General features: G+C 45.0%; 1 protein-coding gene across 1 annotated transcript in view; it reads left to right on the top strand.

Moving 5' to 3' along the window:
* The first annotated feature begins 9,317 nt into the window (after positions 1-9,317).
* The window catches only part of ptprsa (protein tyrosine phosphatase receptor type Sa), a 201,221-nt gene continuing 189,086 nt past the window's right edge, over positions 9,318-21,452 (top strand). The window contains exon 1 of the mRNA XM_080014935.1: positions 9,318-9,655. The gene's annotated coding sequence lies outside the window, so the exon portion shown is untranslated. The remainder of the gene's footprint in view (positions 9,656-21,452) is intronic.

Raw genomic sequence — 21,452 nt, 5'->3', positions numbered from 1 at the left:
ACTGATTGTCGGATCAGGTAATCCAATCAAAACACAATGCATTCCCGCCTGAAAAGGCAGAGCATGGGACGACACCGCACTTCCTTCCTACCCCTGCGGTATATTTTGTGGCTTGACTTCTGCTTCCCCCTCTTTTCGCAGCTGAGTGCCTCGGAAGGACACTGCCGCAGCGCAGAAATACATCTGGTCCCTCCTCAGAGAAAAGTGGTCGCCTACGCAACCTAGACGTTCCCTATCGCAGGGACTGCGATCTATTACTCATGGGACCGTATACCATCACACGATTGTATGGTGATCATCCGAGGGAGGTTCACGTCATAACGTACGTGTCTGGCGTGTCTGTCCTAGCCACGTGAGTGGACATGTGAGGAAAAATACTTGTGGGATACTTTCTGTAACACCTACATAATCAGGTCTGTGAGCATGAAACCCTCCAGAAGAGGGCCCAAGGGGAGGAAGCTCTCCTTGTTGAGTGCGCGCGCAAGCCCTGAAGGGCCTCTAATCACAGGCTCCTATAGGTCAAGTCTATGCCTTCCACCAGCCGATGAGCCAACTGCTCCTTGGACAGGGCCTAGCCTTTGCATGGGTGGCAAAGCACACAAACAACTGGTCCCCGCACCTAAACCCTTTGTGCGGTCCACCGCAGCGCCTGAACCGGGCACAAAGTGTGAAGCCTCATCTGCTCCCCTGACTCAAAAGACAGTGGAGACAAAGGCTGCTAACTCAATGACCTGATTCCGAACGGAGTGGTAATGACTTTCTGGGTGAAAGAAGTGTTAGAACGCATGACCGCTCTAACCCCTCCACCCAGGGCTGTATGCAGGAAAGGTGGACCTACAGTGCCTGCAGCGCCCCTTTCTGTTTTGCCGAGGCGAGCGCCAGCAGTAAGGCCGTTTTCAGAGAAATGCTCTTGATGTCTGCAGTGTGTAGAGGCTCTAATGGAGGCCCTGACAGAGCCCACAATACTAGCAATAAGTCCAAAGAAGGGACTGGAGACGCCTGGGCTGGGCGCAGGCTTCGCACACCCATGAAGCGAGATGCCAGCGGGTGACTGCCTGGTGTGAAGCCGTCCAAGCCCACATGACATGTGGAAGTATCTGCTAAATAGACCTTTAGTTTAGTGGCCGCTTTCCCCTCAGTGAAGAGTTCCTGCAGGAACTGCAATTTTGCCCCATAGGGCAGTCGAAGGGCACGTGTCCCTGCTCTTCACACCACTAGGCTTGTATAGTGTATAGTTGTATAGTGGCAACCACCAAATCTGAGAGGCCCAAAGATAGAAACTTCTCCTTCTCAGGTACCAGGCCCGAAGGCGCCATAGGAGGGGGACTTACCATGAGGGGCCCACACACATTTTGAGCAGATCGGTGAAACATGGATGGCTGGGCCAATAAGGGGCCACCAGCTGCTGCTCCAGGTTTTCCCTCCGCACCCCATCCAGCACCGGCTGAATGAGTGCCACAGGGGGAAAAGCGTAGAGCAACGCCTCCAGCCACAGGTGGGCCAGCGCATCCACACCCAACGGGGGCTGATCCCCTGCTAGGGAGAACCATAACTTGCACAGTGTTGTCTCTCACGACAGCCAAACTGCTTCCAGGTCCCCTCCACCACCTGGGGGTGAAGGCGCCAGTCTGTCACCTGGGGGTGGCACATCCCCACACTGACAAGGCCCGCTTGCCGTCACCCTGCGGCAGCCTGCAGTGCCTGTCCTTCATTGGGTGGAAACGCTTGGTCATGTACCACCCTTGGAACACCCTAGCTCGCAGCATGCTGAGGGGCAGTGCCACTGCTGCTGACGCCATCATGCCCAGTAGCTTCTGACACAGTGACGTCACTGACTGTCTTAACTGTGACGCGCATGACCTATTGGCCTAAACCCTGGCTGGGGAAAGACGGACCATATCATAGAAACCGAGTCTAATTCCATACCAGAAAAGGGGTATGTTGGCTTGGGATTAATACACTTTTCTCCATGTTTACAGCGAAGCCCAGACTTCCCAAGTGAGAAAGGGTTAATCTGGCCGCCTGCCTGACTCCTTCCTGTGACTGGCTGCAGATGAGCCCGTTGTCCAGGTTGTTGAACACTCTCACCCCTGCTGGCCTTGCTATTGCTGCTTCCACACATTTCCACACAAGACCCGTGGGGCTAGAAAGAGACCGAACGGGAGCATAAGGAACTTGTAGGCTTTCCCCTGAAAGGCAAACCAGAATGCTCTGTATTGCTCCCTTTTCCAGCAGAGAATTTATTGCTCTTGCGAGAACTTCTGCTTGACTGTCTGGGACCACCAACTCGATCTTTCCCCTGAAAGCAGGCAGAGGGCGGGCAAACTTGATGACGTAGCCCTCGATGACTGTTTTCCGGGCTCGTCGTGGAGGCGCGCCAAGCTGCTGCACATTGGGGCAGTGCCGGCTTGATGCGCACCGGATTGGGTGCGTACGTCCTCTTTCCGCGGACCCGCAGGTCTGTGAGATCAGTGCTTCGAGCCCGGGCATTATGTGTATGTGCCAGTGTCGCGCACGATCGGTCGGGCACGTTTTTGCGTGCCTGCCCGTACAACCCATGGACCCACCGGTCCGATATGTATGCACCTCAAGCCTGGGCTCCCTGTGGACTTTCAATGACCAATTGATGGCTTGTGGGCGATATGTTCTTATAAAAATTCCCCCCTAGTGTGGCATGACACAATGGGAAACCGGGGTTTATTTTCACACATTTTATTGTCGAATCTGTGATTGGGCTCAACTGGTGCTTTATGGTACTGTCGGGGTTCGTGCGCGGCAGACCGCCGTTATTATTTAACGGATAACCGGCTCTTCTTCTCCTTCTCCTCAAACCTTGTTGTCATAAGGTCTATACTTTGGGGAAGCTATAGACTCTATAGCTTCCCCAGAGGCGGTGGTGGGGGACACCGGGGCGTCGAGCAGCAGCGCCTTGTCCCGGTCCTGGAGTTCAGTTAAGCCCAACCAAACTGAGCGGTTCAGGGCCACACATGCTCCCGTGCTACGCCCGGTAGCTTGAGCCGTGCAACGGGTGAGGCGGAGGGAGAGGTCCCTGCCTTTATCTGCATTACAATACAGTATAGACAAATACATGTACATGTTTTGCACTTACAAACAATATCAAAACTAAAAACTCAACAATTTGGAGCAGTTATAAATTAATTAAATATATTTTTTATTTATGCTAAATTTAAATCAATGTTTGACGTCTCGTTGAACTGGAACTGTTTCATAGGTAATGCCATAAATGTTAGATTCATGAAATTACATGAACATAACTACATTATGTTTACATGTCCAGGTCAGTCTGAAGGTCAGTTACAAAATTAAAAAATAAATATTCCTTGTATGTAACTACACGATGTAACTCCATGATCTTTGATGATTATACCTTAAGTAAATTGATGCATTGCACAACATTGTCAAGAAAACTCTAATACTTGCCTAAAACAAATGTGCATTGCATTGTGTATTGCTGCCTGCAGCTATATTTATTATTATTATTATTATTACTATTATTATTATTAGTAATAGTAGTAGTAGTAGTTGTTGTAGTAGTCATAGTAGTAGTAGTCGCAGCAGTAGTCTTGAAAGGTCAGAAATGATAGATACTGCAGTCTCAAAGTCTCTGTCCGTGCCATGCTCTTAGCCCTGTCAGTACAGTAGTACTCACTCCCTCCCTCCCTCCCCCTTCCTCCCCCACCTCCCTCCATACAGTCCCAGCATCCTATCTGTGGCTGCGCTGCCTTGTATATCAAGGTAATGAATTCATAATCTCTGTCAGGCTCTTTGTAGATCCATATCGCGGTGGAGAGATAAGAGTGAGCATCGTGCTTCTCTAATAGCTGTCAGTCTGCCCCTCTTCCTGCTCAGTGCGTGTGTGCGTGCACGTGTGTCTGTCTGTGTGTGTGTGTGCAAGTGCATTTGTATGTTACCTCACTACCTCCACATACCCAGTAAACTCTCCTATACTCCAGTATGGAGGCATGGAGGAAGGAGGCTGTCCAAGCTATACTTCACAGGTATAAAAGCAACAAGCACATTTTGAATATATTGGAGAATATATCAGAATATGTTCAATATTAGACTACCAATACAAGTACAAATGGCTTTTGGTTTCCCGTCCATCCTAACTGCTTAGCCCTGTAGCATTTTTTCCCCAGCAAAACAAAACCCCACAGAGTTCTTCTGAGCTTTAGCCGACAGACACTCCATCACAGGGAGAGTAATTATCCCAGAGTGGGAGACCGACACCAGGTAACTAAACCTGCAAGTCCACAGAGGGGACGGGGATGTTCTTTAGGTGCTGCCTGTTTTTTTAATCATGTTTTTTTCTTTTGGGCGGAGTGATGAAACGCCCTCCTTTTGAACGCAGTAAGTGGGCTGTCGCCTCCGGGGACATGGTGAGCAATGGTGCTCCGCTTATGAAGGCGATTGTCTCTCAGCCCCCCAGGTAACAGCGGTCGACTGAGGAAGGGAGACGATGGATGTATGGAGGGAGGGAGGGAGGGAGGGAGGGAGGGAGGGAAGGAAGGAAGCATTAACTGAGGACTGTAGAACACATTGGAGGTAGTGGGAGTGACTGGATGGTACTCATGGAAGCACTGGACAATCAAATGGTGATGAAGCATGTCTATTGAGTCGCCCAGATAAAGAAAACCGTGGACTGATATTTTTCATGCTGCTGGCTGTTTTTAAGTGATTCTGTATTCTTTTCTTCATTCTAATCTTCTTTAGATATCACTGCTCTTGGCCCTGGCCCTAATGCCTCAGTCAGGGGCGGATTGAAACAATAATTCAGGCCGGGAATTTCACTCTAATCCAAAATTTATATTCGAGCATCCAGCGTATAAAAAGTATCGAAAACCTTCACACACACAATGAAATTGAACATGAGCTACAAAAGTGTGTGCGAGCATGTCTCTTATTTTGCAGCATTTAGCTGCGTCTGTAGCAAGGACATTTTTCCTTTTTATTCCCTCCCGTTTTGCTCCACCTTTCCTTTTCTTTTGAACGGTCCATTTTGCCGGGCGACTTGTCTAAAATTTTATCAGAAGCAGGGAGATAGTTGCTATATTCATCGGCAAGAGAAGTGATGACGTACTGTAATTTTTGCCCCACGCACCGGGGACACTGCAGCGTGAGTAAGCGTCGCGTCTCAGTCCTTGCCCGTATTTGGCCTCGGTTCAGATCCGAGCCGGGGCCATTTGCTGCATTTCATCTCCTCTCTCTCACCACCTTCCTGTCAAACGACTGTCCTGTCAAATAAAGGAGAAAAAAAACAAACAAAAAAAAAAAACGACCCTCAGGCCAAAATGTGCTGGTGCTCCAGCCGAGCTGTCCGCGTGTGGCCTCAGTGAGCTACATTGAATCACCTTGACCACCATTTGCATGCCACTATGTATGGACTCATCTTGATGAATTCTGATGCAGCTCAAAATAATAAACTGAAAACTGCCAAACTCGTGTTGCTTTTACCATTCCATAGTCAAATTTCGAATTAAATGTATTACTACAAATCTCTGTCACAGAATGTCAACAGCCAATCACCAAGTCCACTGAGGCAGGCGAGATCAGAGCTTAGTTTGGGTCTTCTACAGAAAAGCATCCGTGGAGCAGGTGCATATTCTTTCAATTCTCTTGTTATTTGCAAAAGTACTATATGCAAACTCTGAATTTTTGGACCAGTTTGGCTTCCAAGTTAAGGAATCATTGGAGCAGCAACCCAGTAGGACTCCAGCAGCGTTGGATCTTCTTCCACAGCCACTGAGATCAGTTTCACATTGTTGACCGTTACACAATCTGTTAACCACTCCTCCGACATTCGCTGAGTATCTTCCGCTGTTTGAATTTACATGCCGTTTATGGACGAGGGAGAGGGAGAAAGTGGTCGAGCAAGAGTCAGAGAGAGAGAGTGGAGATAAAGATGGAGAAAATAGAGAGAGGGGGGCAGAGGAAGATCTCAGGACTCCCTGTGCGAAGGAATCTCATTATTCTGTTATGGATTGTGCATGTCAGCCAGTAAGTGCTGGTTTTATCCTTCCAGAGCACTTGGCTACTCACAGTGTTTTCCAATCTGGGTAAATTTGCCATGTTAAGACCTCGGGAACCACCGGGAACCGCTGCTCCCCATTTAGAGCGCTGATGAAACAATGGGCCTCAATGTGAATAAGGGGGGTCCAGAGGAGTAATCAAGGTGAAAATCACACTCAGCCCAATGTGTTTACTTTTCGCTTCACACTGGGTTTTGAACACAGTGAGTAGAGAGGGCTGTGGAGAGGAGTGCTTGTGGCGAAGTGTGGTTCTCAGCAAAGATTGGTCTTTGGAAAAGGCCTTGTCTGCATCCATTAGGACATGCACACCTTGAAAAGTTCACAGCACGCGAGGGAGCACTTTGGGGAAGGGTCTGCACGGTATTTTCCAGAGCTTTATTCTCTTACTGGTCTGACTGAGGAACCTTTAGAGAGACCAAACACAATTGAGTTTGGAACAAGGTGGTGGATTTTTGCTTTCATTTGCATGCCGAAATGGCAATGAATGGAGCCCTGAGCAAAGCTAGAAACAGTAGTATCGCTCACAGTGGTAACTGTGCTTAACTTCTAAATTAACCATCCGCTTTGCAGACTGTCTCGATTTAACCAACCAGCAAATTCATTTGAAATTGAGTTGGTTCTTTAATGATGGTTGGTTGCCTACCGAATTGGCTGGTAGAACGGAGACCCTGGCTAATGGCAGGTGCTAATTTCCCAATCCCATGTTGTGGTTCAGTTGAGCAAGGTTTTGTGTGTCGAGCGGACACCAACTGTGATAGATTAAATGTAGGGGCCAGTGTCATTGGATGAACGGATTTTCCATTGTGGCAGATTTACACACAATATAATTACATACATTTGACGGAATATGTACATTTTCATGTAAATAAATGATTTAATTTCAGTCCAACATAACCAGCTTACATTGTTTTGAAATCAGTTTAATTCCATTTTCCAGCAAGTTACTGGAAAAAGAAATAGCTGAAGGACTTTTGTCATGCAGTCTGGTTTCTTTTCATTGGTTTCCCAAGCCATAATAATGACATTGATCTAATTGATGTGTACTATTTTGAACATGATAAGAAGATAGAAGTGCCTTTCCTCTTGACCGCAATACTGTTTTTGGTTTATTTCAAACTTTTTTTTTTTTATCACGAAATGTTTTCACAAGCACTTACTGTACATTTGTGTTGAAATCAAGTGGTGAAAATAGGTAACTGGTGTGTTACTATGGGGTTTCAATCTTTCTGTAGAACACACTATAGGACAATTATAGTAATATTAGACAGATATCACTATTATATTCTATATTATTTCCCTATGGTGCATTCTTAAAAAACATAGAAAGCCTATGGCATCCACAGCAGTACTCAATATGACATATTGGATATATGACATTTTACTGCATATATGTATGTTTGTGTGTGTATATGTACGTGATTAGTAAACATCTTGAATATATGGTATTTCCACAGTAAATCCTACAGGGTAGTGCAATGTTTTTATTGTCATCAGCAATTAAATAAAGCATGGAAGTACACACTGCCGGGCATTAAAATAGTATGCATATTGTTACCAGCCACAACATTATAAAAAAAATAAATAAATAAAGGGACAAAATATTTATAGAAATAGTGATGAACATAGTATAATAAATAGTAATAAAAAATATATATATATGAAATATATATATATATATATATATATATGTATGTAAACAACTGTGTAAAGAGAATATATTTAATAAAGGAAATAGTGAGCAACTCAGGGAAATCAGGGAGGCAGCTCTACTCTTTTTCTACTACTACTACTACTACTACTACCTCACCAGGGGTCCTAACACATAGGCTCCACTACCTACTGTACTGTATGTAGCATACTGTAACGCATACTGTATCACTGTTCAGGGTTGTTCGTGATGCCGTATTGCTGCGCCGTACTGTTGTATACTGTGCTGTATTATCCCAAACACTACCTCACTCTATTCACATTCACATGCCACTTTAATTCACATGCCACTTTAATTGCACATATCTGTATATACATAGGCATATTCCCTCTATCTATTCCATTTTATTTCAATTTATTTTTATTGCATTTTATTCTATATAGTTTTATCTTATTCCATGAGTATTCAACTTTACTGTATTACGTTTTTGGAGTCAGTTAGTCGGTCCATTAGAAAGGAATTTTCTACTTTTATTTTTCTTCCTAGGACATATTGTGTGCTATCACCGGGTGCGTTGCATTACATTTCACTGCATATATGTATGTATATGTATGTGACAAATAAAAATCTTGCATCTTGAATCTTGAATCTACTACTACTACTACTACTACTACTAATAATAATAATAATAATAATAATAATAATAATAATAATAATAAATAAATAAAAATAATAAGAATAACATTAATTGAGTAGTTTCTTTCAGGCAGGCCGTGCCGTGGCCGTTCTACGAGTCCCAGCAAAACCGTCGTTGGGCTTGAGCGCGGTCACGTGAGTGCCGAGGGGGCAGTCTCCACAAGGCCCCCCCCCAGAGACCCCCCCCCCCCCCCCCCCCAGCGGCGGAGAGGGAGGGCTGGATTTAACTCCCAACCCCACCCCCCACGGTTAGTGAGGAGCTGGATATTTAGGGAAAGAAAAGAGTCCAAATCTGGGAGGTGGAGATAAGACGCACCGGGGGAGGGGGAGGGGGAGGGGGAGGGGGAGGGGGGGGGGGCAAAAAAAAAACCAAAAACCGCGAGCGGTAGGATCGCACGCGACGCTCACTTTGAAACACCGCGCGCCGTCTCGCGCCGCGCGGGCGGCTCTACGTTACCTCTGGACGTCAACGTGGAAATACGGCTTTCTGTCTGTCTTTCTGTCTGTCTTTCTGTCTGTCTTTCTGTCTGTCGTTCTGTCTGTCTTTCTGTCTGTCTTTCTGTCTGTCTTTCTGTCTGTCTTTCTGTCTGTCTTTCTGTCTGTCGTTCTGTCTGTCTTTCTGTCTGTCGTTCTGTCTGTCTTTCTGTCTGTCTTTCTGTCCGTCTTTCTGTCTTTCTTTCTGTCTTTCTGTCTGTCTTTCTGTCTGTCTTTCTGTCTTTCTTTCTGTCCGTCTTTCTGTCTTTCTGTCTGTCTTTCTGTCTGTCTTTCTGTCTGTCTTTCTGTCTGTCTTTCTGTCTGTCGTTCTGTCTGTCTTTCTGTCTGTCTTTCTGTCTGTCTTTCTGTCTGTCTTTCTGTCTGTCGTTCTGTCTGTCTTTCTGTCTGTCGTTCTGTCTGTCTTTCTGTCTGTCTTTCTGTCCGTCTTTCTGTCTTTCTTTCTGTCTTTCTGTCTGTCTTTCTGTCTTTCTTTCTGTCCGTCTTTCTGTCTTTCTGTCTGTCTTTCTGTCTGTCTTTCTGTCCGTCTTTCTGTCTGTCTTTCTGTCCGTCTTTCTGTCTTTCTTTCTGTCCGTCTTTCTGTCTTTCTGTCTTTCTTTCTGTCTTTCTTTCTTTCTTTCTCCCTCTCCTTCCGCGGGATACCTGCCTCTAAAACCGGCGTCCAGAAAACAGCAGCAGCGGCAGCCTCCGCGGAGGAGGAGCGGGAGGGGGTGTGGTGAAAATAAACAACAAAAAATAAAAAATAACCACTTCTTCTCACGCTATAACAGTAAGTGCGGGCTATTTGTTGTTGTTGTTGTTGTTGTTGTTGTTGTTGTGGCGGCGGTGGTGGTGAAAGAATCTCGCACTCGCAAATATACGAGTGCGTCGCGTCTTTTGGGGGTTTGGCTCATTTATCAAAGCACGAACCGTTACTTTCAGCGACCCGTGCGTTTTGTTCTGGGTGTAGATTAGTCCTCAAGTTGCTGCGTTGTCCGCCTGAAAAGTATCCCGCTCCTCTCAAACAAACGCCCGCTGTTTCGCCGTGTCGCGGCCGGGCGAAGCGGCTCTGGCGGATTGTTGTGTTTGTTTCTGTTCTTTTTTTTTTTTCGTCCGTCCCGCGGCCTTTATGTCGTTAGAAACTGGTCGACGCGGGGGTGAGTCGAGCGGTGCTGTTGGTGTCGCCGAGGTTGCCGTTATACCTCCGAGCTCATCGCTCCGACTAAGTGTGGTTTGTTTTTGAGTGTATAAAAGCAGCAATAGGCAAAATGCATCAAAAAAAGTTTTTTTTTTTTTTTATCCTGTCCACCTCAGGGCAAAGCACAATTCAACAAGTTGTGTTGGGGCTGTTTTGTTTTTTTTTGTCTACTGCATGGTTCCTAGTCTGGAGTAGCCGCAGTTATTGGCAGGCGTGTGGACTTGTTTTTATTTTTTGTTTTGTTTACTCTATCTTCTCTTAAGTAAAGTGAGTCGAATCAGAATTGAAACGCCTCTTATTTATGTTTTCTTTTTTTTTTTTTGGAGGGGGGGGGGGGTTCAGCAGTTCTACCCTATTTGCATCCAAAAGGGATTAGTGATGCATTTCGCTTGCTCGGTCTGGTGATCAGGGATAATTTTTGTTGAAAATGATGAGCTTCAGTAGATGGGGATTGTCAATACAGTTGCTTTCCTTACGAAATAGGGCACCACAAATAAATATATAAATAAACTAAAGGTAAAATTCGATTAGGCCCACTTAAATAATGGTATTTCTTTGTTAACAAAGGCCAAATGGTATGTCTAATACAGGCATTTTTTTTGCATTGAACCAGGCACTTTGAAGCTGTGGCGGAGTTGTAATATAATGTATCTATAATAAACTGCCAACTGGTTTGATATTTGACTTGCACTATTAAAAAGTGAAAAATAGTAATAGTAATTTAATAGTAATAGTAATAGTAATAAAATAGTAATTTTGCGACTGTCCCCCTGCAATTATTTTGAGGACCCCTTGGGGGGCAGAGATCCCAGCTTGGGAACCCCTGTTACAGGCCAAGGCCTCCAGGTCGACAAAAGACTGACATGTAATTTAGGATTGGAAAGTTACATTTGCAGCAGGATTCTGAACAGCAGCCCATCGTTCTTGTGTCACGGTATTCAATCGGCATACTAACTGGTTTAAATAAACCCTTTTGTCGTATGAAGAGAGCCACATGTTGATTGTCAGAAGCAAGAAGGAGTCTTGTCCTTCCTAGTAATTGGACTACACGTAGCATACCAAGAGGCTGCATGTCAACCCTGTTCTGGGTGCTTAATGTGGCTTTAATTGAACAATTTATCACCCCTAATCACTGTCAGACACCCATGCACGGAAAATGCAGAGGAAGGCTGCCAGGCAGAGGTGGCTACCCATGCCCAACGTGGCTGTCACAGCCCTTCCCGGTGAAATCACAAATCAATGCGCTGGTGACTGACAAGCTCGTAAGCAGTGCTAATGAATGTGGTAGAAGGGGGCGAGACGAAAACGGTACATCTCATAAAGCTTGCAGCATTTATTGGGCAAACTTTTAGATTCTTCCTGGAGCTGCCCTCCTCCTCCTGTCTACTTGGAAGAAAAGCATTATTTACTTTAATTGAAAAAAATGATTTCCTCTATGGCCTCTTATATCATTCCTTTATCACATTTCTGAATGGACCATGTAGGGTACATATAGGGCATTTAAGGGGACACTGGGGTTATGGGAGACGGCTGAGGGACAAACTGGGTGTCCGTAAGCCCTTCAACGTCTGTGTATTATTCTTTAGGTAGTCAGAAGATTGCAATAGTTGCTAGCTCAGTGTTGGTGTATTTATCTTGCTGGCTTTGAATCCTTGTCATCAAGTAATTATTTTGACTCTATTTCATTTGCATGTTGAGACTCTAATAGTTTGTGCTGGAGGCTAACAAGCCTATTCAATTATAATATCAGTGCTTTACAATTGCAAACAAACTCTAAATGGAACTTTTTAAGACTAACTCCTCATTTGAGGGTAATAAGGCATCGGCTGCTATATTCCAATTCATCCTGCTAAAAACCTAATTAATTAAAGGATATCAAACGTTCATTTTCTGAGAGACAAAAGTATAATACACTACTGCACAAATCCACCTCAGTCACCTTTTTGTCTGAAGTTCCATACCCTACAGTTTCTCTGCTACTCATTTTCTTATTATTGGGTGCCCTGTTGATTGCATTCAAAGCCAAATTAGTACGAATTTGATGGCATCAAGTGCTTTGCAATTAGTCACATGGCTCTTGATGTGACGGCACTGTTAATGGCAGCTGTTGTGGGATAAGCGTTATCGGAGAGCGAGAGGGAGTATATGGGAGGGTGCCTTTACGCTGCTGCTAATTGTGTTTATTCGTCTTAATTTGTTCTGAGCGCTAAATCGGAGCTCTTCCACTGACTAGATGCAATTAGTCTGGCTGTGAAAACAGGAGGCATTGTGTCTTGGAAAGGGTGCCCTTCTCTTCTCCCCCATTTCTGGATAAGCCTTTTAGAGCCGTTTATGCTCCTCTCATGGCTAGTGATTTGTAGCACACGCAACCATTCAGATCTCCTAGGCTGTATATGTTACTTACACTGGAGAAATGTATCCTTCAACTGCCATGTAAAGAAGTCCTCTCAGTTCAAATGATTGATGCAGATGTCCAGATACTCGTGTGTGATTCTTTTCCTGTTCTGTAGACACAGGGACAGACACAGGATACTAGTGATGGACCTGGGCTTGTGGCGAGGTGATTATTGGCCATTTTGTCAGACATGTCCTCCAATGTGAAATGGTCCAGAGCTCTCTGAGGCTCATAGAGGTTTGATTTATAAACCAACTCCAAAAAACGCAATGGCCAGACCTCTGGAATACACCACGACAGTTTCAGAGCCTGTTTTGGTGCATTTGGTGTATGGGAGTTCAGAAGCAGTGTTGGTACGAGATCAGATGAGGCACATGCGCAATGTCTTGATTGATCCGTAAGATTGATCGGTCTCCTGCTGAGATGAAGTCCACCTAACATATTGGCCATCGGCCCAGCTGCTAGCTTCCATTTCTATCCCTCTCACTCTTTCTCTTTGTTCCTCTAGCTATCTCTCCAAAATATCTCACATTATCGCTCCCATTTCTGCCCTTATTAATGCAGGACCCTCTCTTCCTGACAAGCCCCCCCCCCCTTTTTGACACCCCACCACAGCTGTCTCCCTTTTTTCACTTGCTGCCTATCTTTAAACCATCTACCTTTCACAACATGGTCCATAATAAAAGGACAACATAGAGTTGTTTTTTAACAATTATTTTTATTTATTCTGTTTCTCTCTCTGTGGATTCCACCAATGAACAAAATAAATAGATGTCACCTAATTCCCCCTTTCATATAAAAGAGTAGATACTCTTTCAGTATATCTGGTAAACCCACTGAACACATTTAAAGCCTTAGATTGACTACAAGGCCCTCCATGGGGTGACCAAAAAGCCTTTACAACTGGGAGGAGTCCATCAAGTTGCTTGGTTGACACCTGTTCCTCAGGCACCTACCCTGGGGCATCTCCTGTGAGGCACACACCTGGCTGCATTCCCTGTCCTCTTTATAGTTATGGAGTTAATTTGAAGTGGTGTTTCATGGAAACAAGTAATTAACACCCGGGTTTGGAGGTGTGTCAAGGGGGTGTGTCTGCTTCTATCTGTGTCTTTTTCTCTGCCTGTCTTTCTGCATCTCTCCTGGACCTAATGTCTGACTCTGTCCCAGTCTATCCCCTTTTGTTTTGTTATCTCCGTCTCGCTCTCCTGGTGGAGGCTGCACTATTACTGCATGAGTGAGATTACTCAGTGGCTTCTCCTAAATTGATACGCAGAGGTTACCTAGAGGGCCTCATCATCCTGGTTCTCCTTGGGGACCAGATTTGCCATGAACGCTCAGTCCTCTGCCCGAAGAGGTCTGACCCGTAGGGTTTGGAGGGAAGCCTAATTTGTCGGATGGAACAGGTTGAAGTTTGGCTGCATTACTGGATTCTCCAGTAATTCACATTTATTGTTCCTCCATGTTCTTGTCATCTTGACCTCATAGATTGCAGGGTCAGATAGATACCCAACGTGCCATGATTCAGCTCAAGGAACCATGTCAACACGTCAAGGTGTGGTGGGTAATTTAAAAACCTGTGTATAAAATTGTACTAATGGCATGACCAGAGCCTGTAACATGGTGATGCTTGAGGAATTTCAATGAGTGGATGCCCTTTCCATGCAATATAGAAAGGATGAGAACATAAGACAAAAATATTTAGTGTATGCATTGATTTCGATGGAATGAAATGTGTGGGGTGGAGGGGATGGAACAGGAGGCGTGGTGAGACATGGGTTTTTGGAGGGGGTGAGAAAGGGGAATTTTAAAAATCTCTTGTGGGTGACAAGAAGTGGTCATGATGGGAGAGAGTCATACAGAGAGTCAGGGGGAGAGAGAGAGAAGGGCGAGATAAATTGGGTTTTCTTGTGCTAAAAGCTGGTAATCCTCTGGCTCTTTGTGTTGGTACAGAAAGCCCCCCCAGGGCAGGATGGGTGCAAACCCATTCAAAACTCATACACCCCCCCCCCCCCCCCTCTCTTCTATACACTACCCCTCCTTTTTGTTGATGTCTCCCCACTTCCCCTCCAAACCCCCTCTCTACCCAAACTTGGAGACATCTGGTATTGTTGGTGGTGGGGGGAACTCAGTAAGAGGACAAGTGTGTGGGGTGGGGACGCGTGTTGAGGGGGTTCTCGACTGCCAAAGGGGGGTGTGTGTGTGTGTGTGTGTGTGTGTGTGTGTGTGTGTGTGTGTGTGTGTGTGTGTGTGTGTGTGTGTGTGTGTGTGTGTGTGTGTGTGTGTGTGTGTGTGTGTGTGTGTGTGTGTGTGTTTGATGGTGGGGAGAGAGGGGGGCCGTTGGGACTAAACAGAAGTAGGCAGATAATTGATGGATTTCAGTAATAGCGTGTAGTGCAAGCATAAAAAACATGGAACTCTGGAGGGTGGGTGGGGGGCGTTAAGCAGCTGAAGGAGTCTAGGGAGATGGTCATGAGGCCATGGACAGAAAATAAGTAAGTATGAAGAGAGGAGGCCAGATGGGAGGGAGCGCACAGAGAGAAAAATAAAAGATGTGGATGGAGATAGAAGGAGAGAGCAGAGGAGATGGGTACGGGGAGGAATGGAGGGGGAGGAGCCTGCTGTTGGTCCCCATCACTCAGCGCTAGCTGAGGTTAAGGAGGAGTAAATACCTGCCTGTCAGGACGATTGTTCATGCCTATGCATCAGGGGATACGCGTCCCGGTTTATGAGAGATGGCGTTGGAGTTTCTATGTGGGCCACTTAACCACTGAAAGGGGCTGCCGGTGCTGCTCTCCGGCGGGAATAGGAGCTGAGAGCCCTGGCAGGTTGAGCGTATTTTATTTTATTTTTTCAGCCTGGGGAAGATTGCTTTGTATGCAGATGATGTCGGGATCTCTCCCTCAAAGACGTCCACCATCCCATTACCCCTTCCTGTTGCCCGCTATAGTTAAGTCCTCATCTCCCTTCCTCGCTCTCTCTCTCTCTGTATCTCTCTTGGTCTCTCGCTCGGCATTAAAATTGTTCCAGGTTATCAATTTCCTCAACACCTTGCATCTGAAACTTCAATCGCAACTCATTCAAGGTAATTACACCTCCAAGATACAATGCCTATGTTCGAATACACACTTCTTCATTCGAGAGATAAAAAAAGAACTGAGAAGAAGTGGGGCTGTACTCCAGCGTACTGGGGTCTGAATACACAGATTACAGTGTGCTATTGGTGCGTTAAGGAGCGAGCAGGGAGAGGGAGTGCACCAGTGGCAAGATGTATTGTGTTCGGTTCTGCGCCGTGCATCATGAGCTTGTCTCCCGGACGAGGAGGAAAGGTTTGTCATGCGCAACGCGGTGTAGAGAGCAGAGCGCCTCCAGAAGCCTGTGGGAATGTGGAGGCTGACATTTGTATGTAAATTTTGAGGCGCCTTCCACCGTTTGACAAGAAAGAAACCTGGAGGAAAGAGGGTCCTGCCACTTCCCGCGGTTATCTTTTTTTCTTTTTTGCAAAGTGGTTTTAGAAATGAGGCTCACTGCGAGAATCCATCAGGAAGAGGAAATATGTGTGTTTGTGTCTGCACCTGCGTCTGCGTGCGTGCGTTTGTGTGTGTGTGTGTGTGTGTGTGTGTTGTTTAAGGGAATACTTGTGGGCGTAGAACCTCGTGTCTCGCATACAAGCGAAGCAATTTTTCCCATATAAATTATGAAATTATGAAAATAAACAAAATTCACAGCACAAACACAGTAAATTTGAAAAAGATATCGATACGCCACGAAGTACGTGCACACACGATGTAGGTCGCCCGCTGACTGGCCGCCGACGTGCCAACCGCAACTTTCCACGCTCGTATCTTGGAGCAGTCGGTCGCATGTTGATACAAGTCGATACAGTGATATGAGTAGCGACTGTCGCTACTCGTATCTCGGATTAGTCGTAAGTAGATGTAGTCGTAAGTTGAGGTACCACTGTATTACCTTGACGCTCAACATTTAACCAGGACACCCTCACTTCCACTTCTATAGATCACACACATACACACACACACACACACACACACACACACACACATTCAGTTGCAGGCTGGAACTTACTATTTATAGTTTCAGCTTGTGAAACTGAGGGAAGAAGAAGGTGCAACATCAACAACAAAACTGATTCTTCTAAGATCTCAAATTAGTTTAATTTGATAACTCCTCAGGATAAAAAGAAAGTCATGCCAGAGATTATTCAAAATTCATTTAGTTTAATTTAATTTCACATGTTAGTAATTAGAGACAATTCCAACATGAGAGACAATTTAAATGAATGTAAACATAAAAGTCAGTTGGTCCCAACAATCTTGACACTAAAATGGCCAAATGATTACATCAGTGTCTTCACACTATGTATTAATTGAGAAACCTGTGAAAGTGTTGTGCTGCTAACCTTTTCCCCTGCCTACTTTTCTTCCGTCACCATCAGATTTGGAATACTGTAAATCTCCATGGCTACCAAGGTAATTGGCAAAGGGGATTAGGAAAAGTTGGGTTGGGAGGGATTGGAAGATGAGGAATAATGAAATGTATTAATTCTTGAAGCTCACTGACCGGGGCCGATAATCCAGATTAGATGGAGATGAAGCCCTCAGAAACAGTGTCAACCTAGAGAGACACCAGCCATGCTTGGAGAGATTAGCATCACCAGAAGGGCTGCCACCAACACCACAACCCCCCTGTCATACAGCCCCTACACACTTTGATCGGTCTTTTGTTCATGGATCACATCCTCGTGTTTTCTGCTTCTATATTTCATCCACTTTTTATATTGAGGTAGAGATTCTCTAAAACACTGAGCAGTTTTACGCTAAGATTTTCTTTTATCTTAGACTTGGAAACATGTTCGTTAAAATAGGATCACTTTTTAATTGTTGTTGAGATAAGAAGATTTATTTTGCCCTCCGGTATTTTTAAGCTACATACTCATAGCCCTGTTGACCACGTTCCTGACAATGGTGTATTGCCAGACAAAGGAGGGCAACTTTTGACTTGAGCATGAAGTGTTACAGGTACGCAGTGGCCTGTTTATCTGGGAAAGCAAGAGACACAGGAGCCGAGAAGGGATAAGAGAGAAGTTTAGAGAGGAATGAACAGGGCTCTTATCAGAGATGCAGAGAAATGGCATTGACAGGCAAAAAGATGCGACTGTTGGGTTTGACTCCTGGTCTGACAAAGGATGAAGTGGGCTCAAAAGTTAATGCACAGCGGAGATCGAAAGAGGCCGTCATTTAGAGGCAAATGAAGACAGCAAGGTGGAACAAAGAGGGTGCAGCATACACACCAACAGCTGTCTTCTGTATAAATTTGACTGTTATGTAGACTGCTACCTGTTACGTGGACTGCCAACTAGATGTCCACAGGTTATATTCCCATTACCAACTGCCTTCCATCTGTCATCAACCACATGGCATGTCAGAGTGTTTTTGTGCAAAAACAGTGAACCTCAATGTACTTGACAATGTATGTCACCAGAGTGCCAGTTCATTTCCTTATACTTCCTTTTTAGACAAAAACAAAACATTTGATGTTATTGAGCATAAATTTGCAGTCTGGCTAAAATGTGCTTAGTACCAAACTGTGATTTAGGCCCTTGGCCACGGGAGGGGGGAGGGGGCTGATCTGCCCCGTGCTACCCCCACACCATTTGTCAACAGACAGCCCTCAATCTGTCCTCTCTACAGGGTGGGGTTGGGGTTAGAATGGAGGGGAGACAAAAGCAGGAGGGAGTAAGGCAAATCGCTCCTATCAAACACACCCTGGAGCGAGTGTGGTAGAAGAAAGAGTGAAAGAAAGGGATTGAAAATGTGAGGGCCTAGAGGATAAAAAATTAGAAAAGGGAGTTAGAGAAAGCACATGGAGGAAGGCAGGGAGGGAGGGATGGATGGAAGGAGTGAGAATGGGTGGGATGTTTGGTAACAGAAGGTAGATGGAGGCAGAACAGAGGGCCCTTCATTTTCATAGAGATAAAGAAGCACTAATGAATTTGAACCCGAGCCCTCCAGGGATGTACCATAAGGGCAAACTGAAATGGGGGTGGTGGGTGGGGAATTTGGGAACAGACTGAGCATGTTAACGGCTATTTAAACTATAGCCAAACTCTACCCACTCCCCACTGGGGTGCTTTAAACTCTGCAATCACTGAGATGGCCGAGGCTCTGCTTGCCAACTGCCGTTGGCAAGGCTTTTGCCAGCACTGGGAGAGAGAGCTGGCCTGGCTGGAAACCACTGTGGAACCACTGTCCCTACCAACCAGGACGTTTAGCCGGCCATTGTACGGATACTGATGATAGAGTGCACCACCCGCGAAAGCACCACCCGTAAAGTAGATGCTATTTTGTATGTGGCTTCATTAATCAAGTCTCACCACATCAAAGCATTAGCCACTCATTACTGAGGAGTGACACATATAAAACAAGTTCTGAGCAATGTTTGGAGCACAGAGTTTGCACAGATTCACTCTTGGCTAGTTATGCACATATCTAGATGAACGGTATCACATTACAATGTTCTGCTTTACAACATGGTGAGAAACCCACTGGTATCCACCCCCCATGTGTGGAGGACATGGTTCATTCCTGGCCTTCTAATAATGAGGCTGGGTGCTTGTTGTGCTGACTGTTTCAGAAGAATTGAATGTGCCACACACGGCAGACAGGCACTTAGAGAGAGAGAGAGAGAGAGAGAGATTAAGCAGTTTTGTATCTGATTAATGGCAGCCTTTGACTCTATTTGTGTCATATGGCATGTGAATATTAAATTGAAACTCGAGAGAAGAGAGAGACAGGCCAGGGATTTCATATTTACGTTCAGTCGACAGGCGATTTGCTGCAATTTATGGTGGCCGGGTATTGACATTTTACTGAGACTTTGGTGAAAGATTTTGTGCCCTTTGCGGTTTTGCACCTAAATAAGGCTTTACTTTTCAGGCTTACTTGAGCTCTTTGGCAGATATCTTGTGAAACTTCAAAGCACTGACATCCCTTGACAATGAGTGTAGTTACATTAACATACTGCGCTAAAGGCATTTAGCCGACATTCTTATCCAGAGAGACTTAAAATAAGCATGACAGGAAACAAGTATGATTTCATGAAACCACCTAGAGAGCAAGAAGTTATAGGGAGCACTCATTGAAGTTCAGAGCAACACCAAAAACATGTATTTTCATGACCTCGACTGATCAAAAGGTATTTTAGGAAAATAAATAAGAGATGTGAAGTAGAGAGGAAGCCACACACCAACTATAACCTATTTGGATAAAATTATTTCAAGATCTCCTGAATAACCTTCCCCGCACGCTGCCGGTACTATTAAGCCTTGACAGTGAATAGAACTTTAACTTACTACATTTGCCGAATAGCGCCAGGAAGAACCAGGGCCCTTCTTTGAAGTCAGCTGTTTTCAACCACTCCAAGTGCGTCACTAACTTCAAAGAGGGAATTTCACACAAAAATCTGAAACCAGATTTTTTTTCTCTCCCCCTTTTGTATGAAATTTGCAGCACATGAAATGACTCAGGAGGTTGTCAATGTGGTTTTGTGCTCTATCGGAGCCTGTGGACGTGTTTTTTCAGTGTATGTATTTTGGTTTATGTTAGCTTATATACCATAGCTAAATGAGTTTGCACCCTCTGTGTTTCCATGGCTGTGCATGTCGGTGAAATCTGTACATGTGGTGTGGTGATCTAGCAGCAGGTCTTTTTAGTGGTCTGAGGTTTGCTCTCCAATAAACAGCAGAGTGAAGGACAGCCTGAGATGTGCATGTCTAGGACATGTCATTGTGTGGTGGCCTTGACCCCCGTGGTTAACAGTTAAAATTTCAGGATTTGAGACTGGTCATGAGTAAGACCCTCTTAATGGGTCTCTCATCACACAAGAGTCTGCATCTAACAGGGAAGCAGTCGCCAGTGACACCAGAACCCAAGTCAGACATTCCAGGAGTGTTGATGCAAGAAAGTAAGACACAAAAAACCTATGGCGATGGAAAAATGGCTTCCTGTACGCTAATGACTTTGATGTCAGCAAAATTAAAGACCGGCACAGAGAAAAATTGCCAGCCTACTTCAGGAAATTAGCTTTCACTGGCGTGCACAGAGTTTAGTGGTGTTTATATAGAGGGGTTTTACGTGGTTATTAGCTGTTGAAGCACCTTTAATTTTTTTCTGCCGCATTTGTAATTGGAGACTCCACTTGATGCTTTCAACCTTAATAGCTAAAGCCAGTACAGGAACACAAGCCTGTAAGGAGATAAGTATGTCCTCTTCTCCATAACCGCATAAGACCTGTGTGAGTATCCAATGTGTTTTGTGTGTGAAGCCTTGTTTATACTCCAAAACAGATGCAGACGCGGACCCGCGTCTATACATACATTGGGTGTCTGTGTCCACAGACTAGAAATCGAAATGGGTAAAAAACATATTTTTTTACTGCCGGGTTCCCTGTTTTGACACACAATACATTTAGCTTGGAAGTGGGGAATACTTGCTTGGAATTACCGGTTTCATTCCATAGAGCCTATCGTAAAATACCGACCAGGAAACAAAGTTAGTTGCATAGCAACTAGGCCTGCGAGATGTCCAAAATTTTAGATTGTGATGCATTCCCACTCGAAGATTGTCATACACGATATTATCGTCGTTGTTGACCTGGGGGGAGTGACTGAGAAAGTGTCCCCATTACGCACCGTTTCCCACAGCTTTTCTTTGGTTTCATTAAGTTACAATACATACATCTACAATAAAACACTTTTCTTTCGAGATACTGTGAACCTTTAATGCCGAATCGCAGAGAACGGATTGCAAGTTGCACGTGGGCGTTGACTTAACATGCGTGCCGAAAGGATCTCCTGTTCACTATGCAAACAGTGACAGGCAACAAGGAAGTGCGAGTGAGTAAATCTATGCGTAGAATAAAAATTTTACTTATTTTGGGACTCTCAGCGTGAGAAATATGAGGTGTGAGCGTATGAAC

The sequence above is a fragment of the Zeus faber genome, assembly GCF_960531495.2.
Source record: "Zeus faber genome assembly, chromosome: 1".
Lineage (NCBI taxonomy): Eukaryota > Metazoa > Chordata > Actinopteri > Zeiformes > Zeidae > Zeus > Zeus faber.
This window is presented reverse-complemented; position numbering and strand designations above follow the sequence as displayed.